The 17,233-nt window shown below is 37.3% G+C and overlaps 1 protein-coding gene across 1 annotated transcript in view; it reads right to left on the bottom strand.

Moving 5' to 3' along the window:
• LOC144964384 (QRFP-like peptide receptor) overlaps positions 1–15,472 on the bottom strand; it is a 306,189-nt gene extending 290,717 nt beyond the window's left edge. Inside the window, exon 1 of the mRNA XM_078898567.1 lies at positions 15,205–15,472. The gene's annotated coding sequence lies outside the window, so the exon portion shown is untranslated. The remainder of the gene's footprint in view (positions 1–15,204) is intronic.
• Positions 15,473–17,233: the final 1,761 nt, after the last annotated feature.

The following is a 17,233-nucleotide window of genomic DNA, read 5'->3' on the forward strand; positions in this document are numbered from 1 at the left end:
TAGGTCAATAAATTAATAAATGTCCAGGGCTTTTTTTTTTTTTTTGAAGTTATTCTTGTTTGTTGGTTTGTTTTTGTTACGAATACGATTCAACAGTCGTAACGTCACTTCCCTCGTAATGACGCATGGTAACTTAGTAACTGGCTCTAAACTATCAGAACAATGGCGGACGCCATTATGAAATATTTCTCCGACGAGCATAAAATTGTATCCAGAGGAGAAAAAACATTATAAATATGATCATGTTTTGACTTTAATACATTATGATCACAAGACATATGGAATGTTCTAGCCAGCATGAAGAATAAAAAGTACCGATTTTATTTGTTTAGAACCACGATGGTCGCCGTTGCTGGGCGACGTGACATCAGACTATTGAATCCAATGACACGGTATATTACACTATCTTCACAAGTCGCCACATCGTTGACGAAACTCACACATGATTACATAGGTCAATAAATTAATAAATTTCCGGCCTTTTTTTTTTTTGTTGTTGTTGTTGTTGAAGTTATTCTGTTTTGTTGGTTTGTTTTTGTTGCGAATTACACTGTATGTATATTACACGTCATCACTGACAGGTCACACGGGTCCACGACTGATCGCTGACGTATACACACTTGATTACTTAGGGCAATGAATTAAATAACCAAGGCGGTTTGTTTTTTTTTTGTTTTTTTTTTGTTTTTGTTTTTTGTATGTTTGTTGTTTTTGTTTTAATTTTTGTTTGGTTGTTTGAGTTTGTTTTTTTTTTGGCGTTTTTTTCTTGTTTTGTTTTGTTTTGGGTTGTGTTTTTTTTTTTTTTTTTTTTTTTTTTGGGGGGGAGGGGTTGGGGTCTTTTCGTTTGTTTTCTTGCTTTTTTTTTTTTTACCTTTGATTGTTTGGCTTGTTTGGAAAGGGGGGGGGGTTGCTTTATTTTCTGTTGTTTTATTGTTGTTGTTGTTGTTGGTGGTGGTGGTGGTGTTGGTGATGGTGGTGATGGTGGTGGTGGCGGTGGTGGTGGGGGTGGTGGTGGTGGTGGTGGTGGTGGTGGTGGTGGTGGTGGTGGTGTTGGTGGTGGCGGAGGTGGTGGTGTTGGTGGTTGTGATGGTGATGGTGGTGGTGATGGTGGTGGTGATGGTGGTGGTGGTGGTGGAGGTGGTGTATGTGCAAGTTGTGTGTGTGTGTGTGTGTGTGTGTGTGTATGTTTGTGTGTGTGGCCAAATATTTGAATACAGGGTGCCTCTGGACAATGTCACTGCGGACTTGAAAATGAAAATGGACATCATGTCCTAATGGAATGTCCAAGGTACAACCAGTTGAGAAGGAACTTCTGGCCTGACCCAACCCCATACTCAAAGAAGCTGTACGGCAGTGAGGACGACATCAGGACCACTGTGGGCTTCATTCACCAGACCGGACTGACCATGTGACGTGACGGGAACGAAGAAGAAGAAGAAGAATACGAGTTTTTTTTCTTAGTACGGTAGTTTAACTGGTTAGATAACCTAACAAATTAATACTGATGTTGTCTGCCGTTCTCAAACGCTAAATCAAAGCTGCCAACTACAAATTTCAAAAACTCGTAGTTTACAAGTTTACAAGAAAAATCCACTCTAAACAGAATTAGAAATAAATAATTTACCATCAACATGATCCAAAAAATGCTCCCAAGTTCTAAATACAGGTTCTGAGGAACTAAACTTTCCTTTTCAATAAGATTTTCTTGAGTCAAAGAGGAGAATGCAGTTCTGTAGCTTAAGCCAAAATTTCGTATTTCTACGAATTTTTCGTAGGTCTTGGCAGGTCTGGCTAAATAATCTCAAAACAAAGGGAGATAACTATATTTTTACCATCTATAAACGCCATTGCTTAGTAAAATATCCTGACCCTGTTAAAAGTCGATGTTTTTTTAAAGTAAAAAAGTAGTAAACAGAAATTAATTAAACAGCTTCAAAAAGTAAAAAGAAACAATAAATCAAACACGGAATGTTTTGGGTACAAAATCCTTCTTCAGCCAACAACAAAAACAATAAATACATAAATTCAATACTTTAAAAACAGGTTGACGGCAGAGAACACGATGTTGTCAATTATTTACTTTTTCAATGTAACTTTTATATAGTGCATTATCGAAAAAAGTGCTGAAAGCGCTTTACATTTTTTTTTCGGACACAGACAAAGCTGTTAACGGCCAGGTACTCATTTTACACCTGAGTACGCTGAGACAATGTGAGTAAAAGACCTTCTCCAAGGACTCAACTATGTGCCGAGCGAGGCTCGAACCCAGGACCTACCGATCCGAAAGCAAGTGTCATACCACAAGACCACATAGCCGCACACTTTTTCGACATAAAATGCCATTAAGAATAAATTTGTTTTTAAACTTTAAACTATGCTTACTATGCCTCGTATCCTTTTGATGCAAATCTCTCAATATTTTTTTTGGGGGGGTCATTCGTCATTCATCAACTCAGACGCCAGGAAACAAGGAAAAAATTCGTTCCATTTTGACATCAGCCCCGAGGGGAAAAGCTGTAACAACCGTACTGGACGATCGTCTTTGGGTGCCAAATCCGTTTCAATCAGGAATAGAAACCTAATCAATACGCGGGGCACAGCCCGCTAAACCAAAATAGATGATGTAGAAATCCACCCTGACGCCTATAAGGCATCCCAAATCACCATCAAATCCTTATAATTTCCCAGGCTTTGATGGGTCAAGTATGATATAAATACACAGGACAATCGCAGTTGACCAAGTCACGAGCCATAAAATATAGTCCAAACGCAGAGCCATGAAGCTGGAATTTATTCATATTATTTTCTGTGCGGCTATGTTGTCTTTTTTCATAGTGGTATGACACTCGCCATCGGACTGGAAAGTCCTGGGTTTTAGTCCCTCTCTGAGAGGCGCATAGTTGGGCCCTTGGAAAAGGCTCTTTACTTACATTTTTTCGCCTTAGTGGGGTGAAAAATGAATATCCGGCCGTTAACAGCGTTTTTCTCTGTCCGAAAAAAATTGTAGTATTATCGCATAACAGGCGTCATGTCCCGTCGTCCTATGTTGCTGTTGGCTAGAGACCTCTTGCAAAGCTTTGCGTACATTTTGTGGATATTGCGCTATATAAAAGCTCAAATATATAAGTGTGTTATTTATTATTTATGAAAAGCAACAATTGTTTTCTACATTTATGTGGACAAGACTCTATAGTATATGCAATATTCTCTGAGCCAAATCAAACAGATCCAAACATTGTCATGAAGTCAGGTTGCCAAAATTAACAACCCTTCTCTTATCGGATTCAAAACCAGACTGTTTACTCGTGCTCCATCAATTGAGCTATCGTTATCCCAGTGCTTCTTGATATGAATAAATAAACTAACGTGAATACCTCATGAATATTCCGTAATAATAATAACCTTGAATTGATAAAGTGTAATAAACATCGTATACAATAGAAGATGACAATCGGACGCGAGGTTCATAAAAGAAGCGCTAGACTTTTGATAATATTCTTACGATCAAAAATGTAAATAGGATGTTTGATTTAGCCCGTCCAACAAGATCGGAAAAAAAAAAACAAAAAGGTGAGGTCGTTAACAGGAGACAAAGAAGACGTAGAAAGACGAAAACATCTGTCGGCAGCTGAGCTCAATAAGCTGATACGCGTAAATAGTGAGCTTTATTAAGCGCAATATCCACTTAATGTGCTCAAAGCGCTTTACAAGGGGTCCCTGGTAAACAGCAACATTTAACATGTGGGACGGGACATGACGCCTGTTAGGCGATATTACAATTTTTCGGACAAAGACAACGCTGTTAACGGCCAGGTACTCATTTTACACCTGAGTACGGTGAGAGAATGTGAGTAAAGAGCCTTTTCCAAGGACTCAACTATGTGCCGAGCTTGAGGCTCGAACCCAGAACCTTCCGATCCGAAAGCGAGTGTCATACCACTAGACCACATAGCCGCACGAGAAACAACAAACTGAAAGGATCACAAAAAAAAAGCTATGCAAGAGCCTTGTTAAATCAGTAGTTATTTACAACAGTGGAGCATGCACACCTACAAGAAGCAAAGAAGATAAACTAGATGCCTTCCATCGGAAACAGCTCAGGAGAATTCTAAATATCCACTTTACAACCAAAATAAGTAACAAATCGCTGTACATAAAACGCGAAGAAACCACCGCTATTGATTCCAATTTTGGAAAGCAGATGGAGACTATTTGGACATATCTTAAGGAGAGACAGAAATATTCCGGCTAATAAGGACCACCGCTATTGATTCCAATTTTGGAAAGCAGATGGAGACTATTTGGACATATCTTAAGGAGAGACAGAAATATTCCGGCTAATAAGGCAATGGCGTTTTTCTTTACACCAAGCTGACATAGCAAACACAAAGCAGACAGACCCACAACAAGCATATAGATACTACGATAAATAAAGACCTCAAGTGCCTCGATGACACACAAGAACTACGATGCGAAAAGGATTTAGAACACATGAGATCCATCGTAGCAGACCGTCCGTCATCAGTGGAATGAACTCACTCAACAAATCAGGGAAGCTGTCAAAGCGTCCCAGTCCGAAGATTAGGAGGCGACCGGCAATAAGTCATGTTCGTAAATATAAATAAATGCAATATAGATATTATGCGCTTGGCTAAAAAGCTCACAACATTGTCAACCGGAAGTATCTTTAATTTGTGACCCTTCGCCTCAAAACAGTATTATGTCGGGTTGGTAAAAATGTTGAAAATTGAATTTATAACCAGAAATATCAGACGTGTTGAGTTTGTATGTTTTATTGGGAAGAATGGATACCATATTTGAAGGTGCCAATGCCAACAATTTATATTTTTGACCAGTTTAACATTTACTCCGGCTTTTAAGCATCTGGATCGTTCCGACATAATACCCGTTTTGAGACGATGGGTCACATTTTAGTTTCTAACAGCTTAGTATCACGGTATCTTCCAAAATTCATTCGGTGTTCGGGGGATTTTGTTGTTGTTTTTGATGTTTGTTTTTGTTTTTTGTTTGTTTTATTTTTTTATTTTTTTTTTGTTTTTTTTTTTGTTTTGTTTTGTTTTTTTTTTGTGGGTTTTTTGTTCGTCTTCTTCCTCTATTTACCCAGCTCTTCTGCATACATAATGTCTAATCAGAAGTTCATCCCATAGGGGAAATTTGTCTCTAGGGTCTATTCCAAGGAAAGACTGGAATAACCCAGGCGTTAGCCAAAGTACAGCGTCGCAAATTGAGCTAGGGCGAGGTGACTTGCTCAAGGCCACACAGCGTAGCGGCGGTGATAGAACTCTGTACCTTTCGGGTACGAAGCAAAGACCGTACCGCTGAGCCACGCTGACCCTATATATAGCGTGAAACGGACAATAGCAAATTCTTGCTATCATTCGATAGGATGCTAGTCTATCGCAAAGTACTTTCCGCCAAATCTAACAGACTCAGTTACCCATTCACTGCTGGGTGGACATGGAGGGGGGGGGGGGGGGAGGTCCAAAAAAATCTCGACTGCACCCGGGATTGTTTTTCATCCCTTACGTGTGAAGGGAGTGCTCTAACAACTGAGCTATCGGGACCTCCAACGCTTGACCAATAGCTACACATAAATTATAGATAGTATGAAGTTGACGTCACTCAGGTCTTTGTTATTGTTTTTTGCCATCAGCGTTTATGAGTAATTCTAACTAAACTGTATTATCCAGACTATAAACGTTCAAGATTGCACATCGTTTTGTGTCTTGTATTATTTGTATAGATAGTATGCGCTTGGCTAAGAAGCTCATAACATTGCAATCCGGAAGTATAACGGACCAACACACAAAACTGTAAACGTTTATAGTCGGGTTAATACAGTTCAGTGAGCATTACTCATAAACGCAGATGGCAAAAAACAATAACAAAGACCTGATTGACGTCATCTTCGAACTATCTATAGATGATTATGGTCGACGTTTACATATATGCAGGTCTGACATCGGAACCCATTTATGGGCCTAGTTTAACTTTGTTGTGATGGACAATATTTTGCGTCACGTCATTTTTAAAAATTTCCATTACAACAATGAGCCCATAAATAAATTGGGTTATCAGACCTGTGAATAAGTGCACGTTGATTATGATCATTACACACCCAATTAAATGGCGTACTCTGGAAAAACACGTATTGAAAATTTGGCCAGAAAACTAAATTTTCAAATATCAATCGATTTAAATGACCCCCAATCTTAGCCAAAACTCTCAAACCTGGGACCTCGGAGGTCCCATGTTTGAGCGTTTTTGCCAAGATGAGGGTCATTTAAATCGGTTGACATTTGAAGGACGAGTTTTCTGGCTAAATTTTTTAACACGTGTTTATTAACGGTACTACAGTTAATTCTATCCTTACCGACCATTTTCATGATTTTTCAAGACTTATTACCCTTATTATTATTATTATTATTATTATTATTATTATTATTATTATTATTATTATTATTATTATTATTATTATTATTATTATTATTATTATTATTATCATCATCATTTTCATATTAATTCCAACAACCGACGGGAGTCTCGATAACTCAGTTGGTAGAGCACTAACTTTCCACGCAAAGCGATCGAGATTGATCCCGGTTGCAGTCGAAATTTTTACTGCCCCCTCCCCCCCCCCCCCCCCCCCCCCCCCCCCCCCCCCCCCCCCCCCCCCCCCCAACCCCTTGGAATGAGATTGCTTTGTCAGTCAAATGTATAGTTAGAGTTTTGGGAGATGATATTTGTGTCACGTAAAGCTTCTCTCTGTATTATGATTTGTTTCCATATTATATATAACCTACCCAAAACAGAACTTGGATTTTTACACTTCACCCTCTCCTTACCAACTATAGGAAAATCGTCACATTCGTTACGATACAACCAACATCTAACTTATTCAAATTTCTTTTGTGCGTCAATAAATTTAAAGAAAACGAGTTGTTTGTTGAAGAGCGTGTTTTGCTAAAGAAATTATTTATCGCTAGAACTTACTGCTATTGTGTTTGAGTGATAAAAAAAACTATTTTTGGGTTAGTTGGGTGTGAAGTTTTGGGGAAAATCCTGAAAATGGCTGGTAAGGAGAGAGTTAAATTCATTCTACTAGATAAGCACATTTTTGTGTAGCTTAACAAACTTAATAAAACAAAGAATTTTCGTACATTATTGAGATGTACAAAACAAATCTGATTAACAAAAATATTCATTGTGTCGTAACAAATGTGACGGTTTTCCTGTAGTTTACCCCTTGTGTGGCTATGTGGTCTAGTGGTATGACACTCGCTTTCGAATCGGAAGGTCCTGGGTTCGAGCCTCGCGCTCGGCGCATAGTTGAGTCCTTGGAAAAGACTCTTTACTCAAATTCTCTCATCGTACTCGGGTGTAAAATGAGTACCTGGCCGTTAACAGCGTTGTCTGTGTCCGAAAAATTGTAATATCGCCTAACAGGCGTCATGTCTTGTCCTACAAGTTAAATGTTGCTGTTGACCAGGGACCCCTTGTAAAGCGCTTTGAGCACATTTAGTGTATATTACGCTATATAAAGCTCAATTTTTTTTTTAGATGATAAGGAGGGGGTTAACTTGTTATTTTTGGTCGATCTATACAATCTTTAGTGCAATAATAAAAATGTGCAAACTGATTTAGATGTTATATTTTCTTCAGTGTTACTGACACGGTGGCAAAAGCAAAAATACGAATCGATAGAATGGAAAGTCTGATTTATAGACATGGTGCACGGGAGCTTACGGGGTGTTGTCGAAAGTATTCTAGGATAGTATGGGAGTTATGCTAGATAACAGGCGAAGTGTTCTGGTACTGAATACTCGTAAGTTATGCTTTGCACGCACGTATATAATGATGATGATGATGATGGTGGTGGTGGTGATGATGATGATGATGATGATGATGATGATGATGATGATGATGATGATGATGATGATGATGATGATGATGATGATTATGATGTTTTTGATGTTGTGGTGGCTTTAACGGTGCTGGTGATAATGGTGGTATTATTATTATTGTTATTATCATTATTATTATTATTGTTGTTGTTATTATTATTATTATTATTATTATTATTGTTATTATTATTATTATTATTATTATTATTATTATTATTATTATTATTATTATTTATTATTCATCATCATCATCATATTATTATTATTATTATTATTATTATTATTATTATTATTATTATTATTATTATTATTATTATTATCATCATCATCATCATTATTATTATTATTATTATTATTATTATTATTATTATTATTATTATTATTATTATTATCATCATATATTATTATTATTATTATTATTATTATTATTATTATTATTATTGTTATTATCATCATTATTATTATTGTCGTTGTTGTTGTTATTATTATTATTATCATTATTATTATTATTATTATTATTATATTATTATTATTATTATTATTATTATTTATCATTATTATTATTATTATTATTATTATTATCATTATTATTATTATCATTATTATTATTATTATTATTATTATTATTATTATTATTATTTATTATTATTATTATTATTATTTTATTATCATCATCATTTTCATTTTAATTCTAACAACCGACGGGAGTCTCGATAACTCAGTTGGTAGAGCACTAACTTTCCACGCAAAGCGATCGAGATTGATCCCGGGTGCAGTCGAATGAGATTGCTTTTTCAGTCAAATGTATAGTTAGAGTTTTGGGAGATGATATTTTTGTCTCGTAAAGCTTCTGCCTGTATTATGATTTGTTTCCATATAATATGTGACTATTCGCCTCAAAACGGTATTATGTCGGGTTGGTTAAAATGTTGAAAGTTGAATTAATAACCAGAAATATCAGACTTGTGTTGAGTTTGTATGTTTTATTGAAGAGAATGGATACCATATTCTAGGTTGCTAATGCCCACAAGTTATATTTTTGACCAGTTTAACATTTAATTCGTATTTTAAGCATTTGGTTCGTTCCGACATAATACCGTTTTGAGACGATGGGTCACATATATGATTTGTAAACACTTGACGATATTACTCTTAGTGGGGACCTGTGCTTGTGTCTGGATGAGACTTTTAGGTGATCTCAAACTAAGTACATTGATAGTCTACTCTTGGAATCTACACCTGTTTCCTATTTGGACCAATTCCCCTTTGTCTTACCTTTTATTGAGTGCTTTAATTATAATTCTAAAACTTTTAACTATCACTTTTTCTTCCTTTTGACTAGTGCTGATATGACCTTAATGTGTTGCAAGTGCCGTAAAACCCTAACAAACAAACAGAGAAAAATAATTCATCACGAATACGAACGATATAATATTGTATGAAAAGAATTCCCTGCGGTGGCCTAAGTGACACCAAAGTAAGAATTAATTGTCTGGCCCATAAACTAGAGAACAATCCAACAGTCTCAAATGAAATTAGCATAGTTTATTGATGCTATGCTTTCAGTTAAGAAACTCATAACATCCGCTCGCCGGATATGACGTATAAACACACAAAACTATGTATAACCTTAAAGTCTGTGATTGATAGAATTCAGTGAGAGATTGCTTATAAAGGTGGTCGTCTAAAAACAATAACGAGTTGCTGAGTGACTTCAATTTTTTTCCATCTCTTGATAGTATGCGCTTGGCTAACAAACTTACAACATTGCCACCCGGAACTGTAACGGACCAACACACAAAACAATGTGTAACCATGAACTTTTATAGATAGATCGAATATGACGTTATTCAGGCCTTTGTTATTGCTTTTTGCCATCCGCGTTTTTAGTGAGTAATTCTCACTAAACTGTATTAATCAAGGTTACACATAGTTTTGTGTGATTGTCGGTTACACTTCCGGATGGCAATGTTGTCTGCTTCTTAGCCAAGCGCATATTATATAAAACTTTGATAAACCATTTAACTGCCGTGATCTGGAAAGATGAGGGTCATTAATTTAATCGATCGATATTTGAAGGACGAGTTTTCTGGCCAAATTTTTTTTAATGGGTTTTTCCAGAGTACGACAGCATAGTCACCTTGCCCTCAACGACCAGTCATCGTCAAGGTCATGATATGGAGTAAGACATTGTCTGAGGAACTGCAATAAAGGTGCGGCTATGTGGTCTAGTGGTATGACACTTTGCTTTAGAATCGGATGGTCCTGGATTCGAGCCTCGCTCGGCGCATAGTTGATCCTTGGGGGAAAAAACTCTTTACTAACATTCTCTCACCGTATTCAGGGTTAAAATGAGTGCCTGGCCGTTAACAGTGTTGTCTCTGTCCGATAAAAATTGCAATATCGTCTTACAGGCCTCATGTCCCGTTCTATATGTTAAGTGTTGCTGATGGTCAGGGATCCCTTGTAAAGCGCTTTGAGCACGTTTAGTGGATGTTGCACTATATAAATGCTCCAGTCTTTTATTGTTTTTTTAAAGTATAAATTAATGTACGAGATGAGGTCGAATTGTATGAGGCATCCTTTAATATTTGACCCATCGTCTCAAAACGGTATTATGGCGGAACGAACCAAATGCTTAAAAGACGAATTAAATGTTAAACTGGTCAAAAATATAACTTGTTGGCATTAGCAACTTAAAATATGGTAACCATTCTCTTCAATAAAACATACAAACTCAACACAAGTCTGATATGTATGGCTATTAATTCAACTTTCAACATTTTAACCAACCCGACATAAAACCGTTTTGAGGCGAATGGTCACATATATCAGGACATAAAGTAAAAAGCAAAAGAGCCAGAAGACAATAGAGAATTTTTTTTAAACTTTTGCTGCAATTGGGAGTCGATCCCACGACACGATTATCACGGCACCTACGCCTGGCCATGAGAGGGATGCTCCACAATCCCACGCATCTCCACGACAAAAAAAAGTGGTTTGTAAAAGTATTAACTATCTTGAGCCCCTTTCTAGATTCCTTGAGGTCATAAGCAGATCAACTTTACATCAAGTCATGAATGTTGCACAAAATTACGATTTGCTATTCAAGAAGCTCACAAAAACTCGGCCATATAATGTGAGTGACAATTTATATTTTATATACTAGTAACAAGCCCGCAATTTCGCGGGGAAAGAACTATTTTCATTCGATACTGTACTCACCATCATTTAATGAGGGCAGATTGGTAAACAACGTCTGTGTAATTTGGTATATCTTCGGTTGATTTTTCTGTGTGGCCCAACATGAAGTGTAAGCCACTATAGCCTCTGACCCGTGACACAGCAACATACAGTTGTCCGTGTGTGAATACCGGTTGTGGTAAGAAAATCCCCACCTTGCTTAATGTCTGCCCCTGAGACTTGTTAATTGTCATTGCATATGACAATTTTACCGGAAACTGTCTTCTATTTATAATAAATGGTAAACCTGAATCAGTTGTTGTCGTCAGATTGATTCTAGGGATAAACACTATGTCGCCAGCTCTACTACCGGTAATTATCTTGGCTTCTAATACTTTTGAACCTAATTTAATTATTAACAAACGGGTGCCATTTAGGAGGCCTGATTTAGGATTTATATTTCTAAGCAGCATGACTGACGTGTTGGCTTTCAAATGTAATGCATGTGGAGGAAGTCCGGGAGGTGTAAGTTCGTTCAAGAATTCAATCGGGTATAAGTTGATGTCAGAATCACTTTGAATGGAATCAGCACTGAGGTAAATTTGTTCAGTTGATGAGATCAACCTGGACAGAACGGCTGCATTTATTTGTCAACATTTTCATGGGTTGTAGTCAAAATTGCTCTCTCTGATAGATAACGTTCATCCGCAAAGTTCAGATTCAAATCATTGTATACAGCATTTATCAAGCATTCTGGGTCATTTTCAGGAAGGCATAGCGCTGTAGGTAATTTAACAGAATACTTTCCTATTTCGCTGAAAACCGGCTTTGTACCATTTCCGATGCGGAGAAGCCAATTTGCAAAACAGTTATTGTCATCAGTAACCCTCATGCTCTTGTTCATGTGAAAAATGGTGACAAAATTCCAAATAATTGACTTGTTAAGTGTGACACTTAATATATCGGCTTCACTTCCTTTGTTAACAACAGGTAGAATTTCCCGAAAATCCCATCCAAGTACAACCACTTTGCCCCCAAAAGGTTTTGAACTGCCTGTTATGTCACAAAATGTCCTGCTCACACATTCAAACACACGCCTATCCATCACATGTGCTTCATCCCAAATTATGAGAGAACTCATAACTTAGCTGTGTCTGATTGGCGACTGATGCTACAGGTGCTGTTATCCGTTATTGGAATTGGAATTTTGAACGTTGAATGTGCTGTTCTACCACCGTGCTGACAAAAGATCAAAGGTGAAAATTCAAATTTAAAGAATGCTGGGGATGTAGGAGCTTTCGGAATGTCTCCCCTTTACTTAACTTATGGAAAAACAAACACCCTAGCACCTTTACTAACACTTATGACTAACCTCTCGAGCTAACTTTAATAGTAAAAAAAGAATCAAAATGGCGACTGAAATACCTTCTGCATGTGATCAAGTGAATATCACAATGAATGCCACGATTTGCTGAAAAATGCCAACACACACACATGTATACACCACACACAACACACACACAAACATACACACACACACACGCACAAACATATCATAACAAAACTGATCACCGCTAAATTAACAACACAACGGAAGTAATAATAATACTTGATGTCATAAATAGATGACGCAAATTGACAACTTTTTACAGTGTCAAAATTAGTTGATTTTAGGAGCCAAGTGTCGTCGGTACATATTTTATGATATTATCTGTTTGACTCAACGAACTTTCAAACTGACTTTAAATTATAAAAGGAAATCAAGTTATCTGTTTATCTATCTGTAAAAAATACATTTCTAATTTTCAAATCTTTCAGTAGAGTTGTGCGCCGTATCAATTTTTTTATTGACTCAAATAAGCACAGTGTTCTCCACAATGCTATATTTTTTAAAGAAAGGATATATAAAGTAAGTAAAAGATTTTTGGCCCAAATGTTTACATGTATTTTGACGAAGTGACACAAAGCTGCTAAAAGCTGTGGACTGTAAAAAGTAATAAATACAAATGAATAGAACAACTTCATAAAAGAACGAAATATCAAAGGCGTGCTTAATATTTTATTTATCTGCCGTATATCTGGGTTTTTAAGTAATGTATTTAAGTCTCTAATATTTGTTGTTGTTGTTGTTGCTGTTGTTGTTGTTGCTGTTGTTGTTGTTGTTGTTACTGTTGTTGTTGTTACTGTTGTTGTTGTTGTTGTTGTTACTGTTGTTGATGTTGTTGTTGTTGTTGTTGTTGTTGTTGTTGTTGTTGTTGGCTGAAGAAGGGTTTTGAGACTGAAACGTTCCGTGTTTGGTATTTTGTTGTTTGTTTGTTTTTTTCTTTGTTTTCTTTTTTTTTTTGTTTGTTTGTTTTTTTTGTTGTTTTTTTTTGTTTTTGTTTTTTTGTTGTTGTTTTTTTTTGTTTTTTTGTTTTTTTTTTAAATCTTTTTTGAAGCTGTTCTATTCATGTTTGTTTATTACTTTTTACAGTCAACAGCTTCTAGCAGCTTCGTATCACTTTGATATTTTTACGTTCCTTGTCAACTTGGCTTGAAAAAAATAAATTCTCCTTATTCCTGAATACAACACACTTTATTTCGAGATTGATTGCCATGTTCTTGGCGCTTTGTGGAGTTTATTTCTCCTGATCCACCACGTACAGTCCTCTGACCAGTAAGCTGTCGTACTCTGGATTTAATAGAAGAAGCCAGATACAGTGGACGTTTCGGGTTTCCCCTTCATCAACAAAACAGGATGAATTAATGAAACACTACAGACGAATGACATTGTCTGTAGTATTTCATTCATTCTGGTTTGTTGATAAAGGGTAAATCCGAAACGTCAACAGTATCTGTCTTCGGCAAATTGAAGCTTACAATTCAATATTTATCGTTATTTTTTCCTTTGAGCTTCAAGCAGCAACATTTTCATTATTCTGGGAAAAACGTGTATTTAAAAATTTGGCCAGAAAACTCGTCCTTGAAAGATCGATCCATTTAAATGACACTCTTTTTGGCAAAAAAACTCTCATACCTGGGACTTCCTGTCTTTCCAGAGTAGGACAATTAACTGGTTAAGACCCCTATACAATTTTGTCAGAAATAAACTTGTTGCGCGTGGAAGTCCCGGGTTTGAGAGTTTTTGCCAAGATGAGAGTCATTTAAATCGATCGATATTTGGAGGACGAGTTTTATGGCCAAATTTTTAAATATGTATTTTTCCAGAGTATGGCAGTATTTACAATACCACTGTTCATCGGATGGTATTTATTTTTTATACTAAAATTTTATCTTTTTAAACAACTTTTAGTCGAGTCTTTACTAAGATCCCTAACGCCAATACTGTCAAAATTTTGTTTTTATTATTTTTTGTTTGTATTTTGGGAGTTTTTCTTCTTTTTTTTTATTTATGTTTTTGTTTTGTTTTTGTTTTTTGTTTTTATATGTACTTTTTTATGTGTTTGTTTTGTTTTTGTTTTTTGTTTTTATATGTACTTTTTTATGTGTTTGTTTTGTTTTATCTTTGTTCTTTTTTGTTCTTTTTTTCTGTTTGTTTGTTTTTTGTTTTGTTTTGTTTGTGTTTTTTTTTAATGGAGGGGTTCATTTGAGTTTTTGGTTGTTTTTTTTTTGTTTTTTTTTTTTTGTTTCGTTTATTTTTTTAAGCGGAGCGGGCGAGGGTCTTTGGTTGGGTTTTTTTTTGGAGGGGAAATAATTTGATTTGATAAAAAAAATAATATTTTAAGAGTGTTTGATTGCACATATTTGTTTAGAAAGGAAATATCAAAATGTTACTTTCATTATGAATCAATATTTGTTTCATTTTCATTTCATTTTCTTTTCTTTCAGTGTAGCTTGTTGTTTTTGGTAGTCTTTACAACTACACTAAAATTGTGTTGAATCGTGTTGTTTACAAGAATAATAAAGATACAAACGATAATAGATTATTTGTATAGTAAAATAAAGGGAGTTAAAATGACTCTTATAAATGATAAAACATAACTTAAAGTTTAAAGGGTCATATTTACTCTCTTTATTTTACTATATACATTTTTTGACTCATTAAGGCACTTCCAGATTTTGGGAATTACGAAATATATTATTTGTTAATACTTACATTGCCAAAATGAATTAGTTTCCAAATTCCAGTCAATATTAACCCATATAGAAAGCCGCACAACACAGGAAGACAGATTGAGTGTTTATAAATGTTCCTTATGCAGATCGGTTTGTACAGATCAGTTGACTTTGGCAATCACTGATTCGTTACTGGGACAAAAACAAGCTGACAAAAGCAACAAGTCGACAAGAATACGTGCGTTTACCCTTTCTTCCTCGCCGTCGCTTCCGCTCACCCATAGGCCGTGTCTCTGGCCTCACCGCTCACGCGTCACCAGACGTCATCGCTTAGTTCAAACGAATTGGTGATCAGTTAACGTCGGAAGGTGGTGCTGGTGGTGGTGGTGGTGTGGATGGTGTGGATGGTGGTGGTAGTGGTGGTGGTGTTGGTGTGGATGGTGGTGGTGGTGTGGATGGTGGTGGTGGTGGTGGTGGAGTTGTTGGATTGATTTTGTTGGTGATGTTTGTGGTGGTGTGTTGGTGGTGGTGGTGGTGGTGGTGATGTGGATGGTGGTGGTGGTGGTTGTGTTTGTGGTGGTCGTGATTTTGTTATTGGTGGAGTGCTTGCATTAATTTTGTTGGTGATGCATGTGTTGGTGGTGGTGTTGGTGGAATTGTTGTGTTGATTTTGTTTGTGGTGGTGGTTGATAAGGAAGAAGAAGAAGATGATGATGATGATGATGATGATGATGACGACGACGACGACGATGATGATGATGATGATGATGATGATGATGATGATGATGATGATGATGATGATGATGGTATTACTGTGTTGTTTGTGGTGGTGGCGGTGGTGATGCTGTTATTGGTGGTGTGGTTGTGTTGATTTTGTTGATGATTATTGTGGTGGCGGTTCTGATGCTATTATTGGTGAGGTGGTAGTGTATTTTGTCTTTACTGGTAATGATTGTGCTGTTTAGAAAAAGAAAAAAAAAAGAAAGAAAGCCCTGTTTAATTGAGAATTTTTATATATAGCAATATCTACTAAACTTGCTCAAAGCGCTTTGCAAGGGGTATCAAGCCAAAAGCAACGCTTAATATAATATAGAACCAGACATAAAGCTTGTAAGGCGATATTGATTTTTATTTTCGACAGAACGAGGCTCGAACCAGGGATAATCCGGTCTGAATCTGATTGCCATATAATTGGACCACAAACCAAAGGGGTTTGGTGGTGATTAAAAAAGGTAGTCCTTCAAAGTCAATAAGCCCATGGAACCGAAGTTTATTCCGGTTACTATAGCGTGAAATAGACAATAGCAATTGCTTGCTACCCTTTGGACAGGACGTAAGTCTATAGCATATTACATTCGGCCATCTAACAGACCCAGCTACAGTGTACAAGGGGGGGGGGGGGGGGGGGGGGGTTCTGGAAAAAAAGTCTCGTCTGCACCCGGGCTCTTTGAGTGTGAAGCGAGTGCTCTACCAACTGAGCTATCGGGACCCGATTGGTGGTTTTGGTAGTGGGATGAAAGGGTGAAATTGTGGTGGTGGTGATGATGGTGGTGGTGGTGTTGGTGGTGTTGGTTGTGGTAGTGGTGGTGGTGATGGTGGTGGTGGTGGTGGTGGTGGTGGTGGTGGTGGTGGGGGTGGTGGTGGTGGTAGTGTTGGTGGTGGTGGTGGTAGTGTTGGTGGTGTTGGTGGTGTTGGGGGTGGTGGTGGTGGTGGTAGCGATGGTGGTGGTGGTGGTGGTGGTGGTGGTGGTGGTGGTGGTGGTGGCGATGGTGGTGGTGGTGGCGATGGTGGATGTGGTGGTGTTGGTGGTGGTGGTGGTGTTGGTGGTGGTGGTTGTGGTGGTGGCGATGGTGGATGTGGTGGTGTTGGTGGTGGTGATGGTGGTGGTGGTGATGGTGGTGGTGGTTGTGTTGGTGGTGGTGGTGGTGGTGGTGGTGGTGGTGGTGGTGGTGATGGTGGTGGTGGTGGTGGTGATGATGGTGGTGGTGGTGGTGGTGGTGGTGGCGATGGTGGTGGTGGTGGTGGTGGTGGTGGTGATGGTGGTGGTGGTGGTGGTGATGATGGTGGTG

This window comes from Berghia stephanieae, chromosome 2, assembly GCF_034508935.2.
Source record: "Berghia stephanieae isolate SIO BIC M18660-M18661 chromosome 2, UCSD_Bste_1.3, whole genome shotgun sequence".
Classification (NCBI taxonomy): domain Eukaryota; kingdom Metazoa; phylum Mollusca; class Gastropoda; order Nudibranchia; family Aeolidiidae; genus Berghia; species Berghia stephanieae.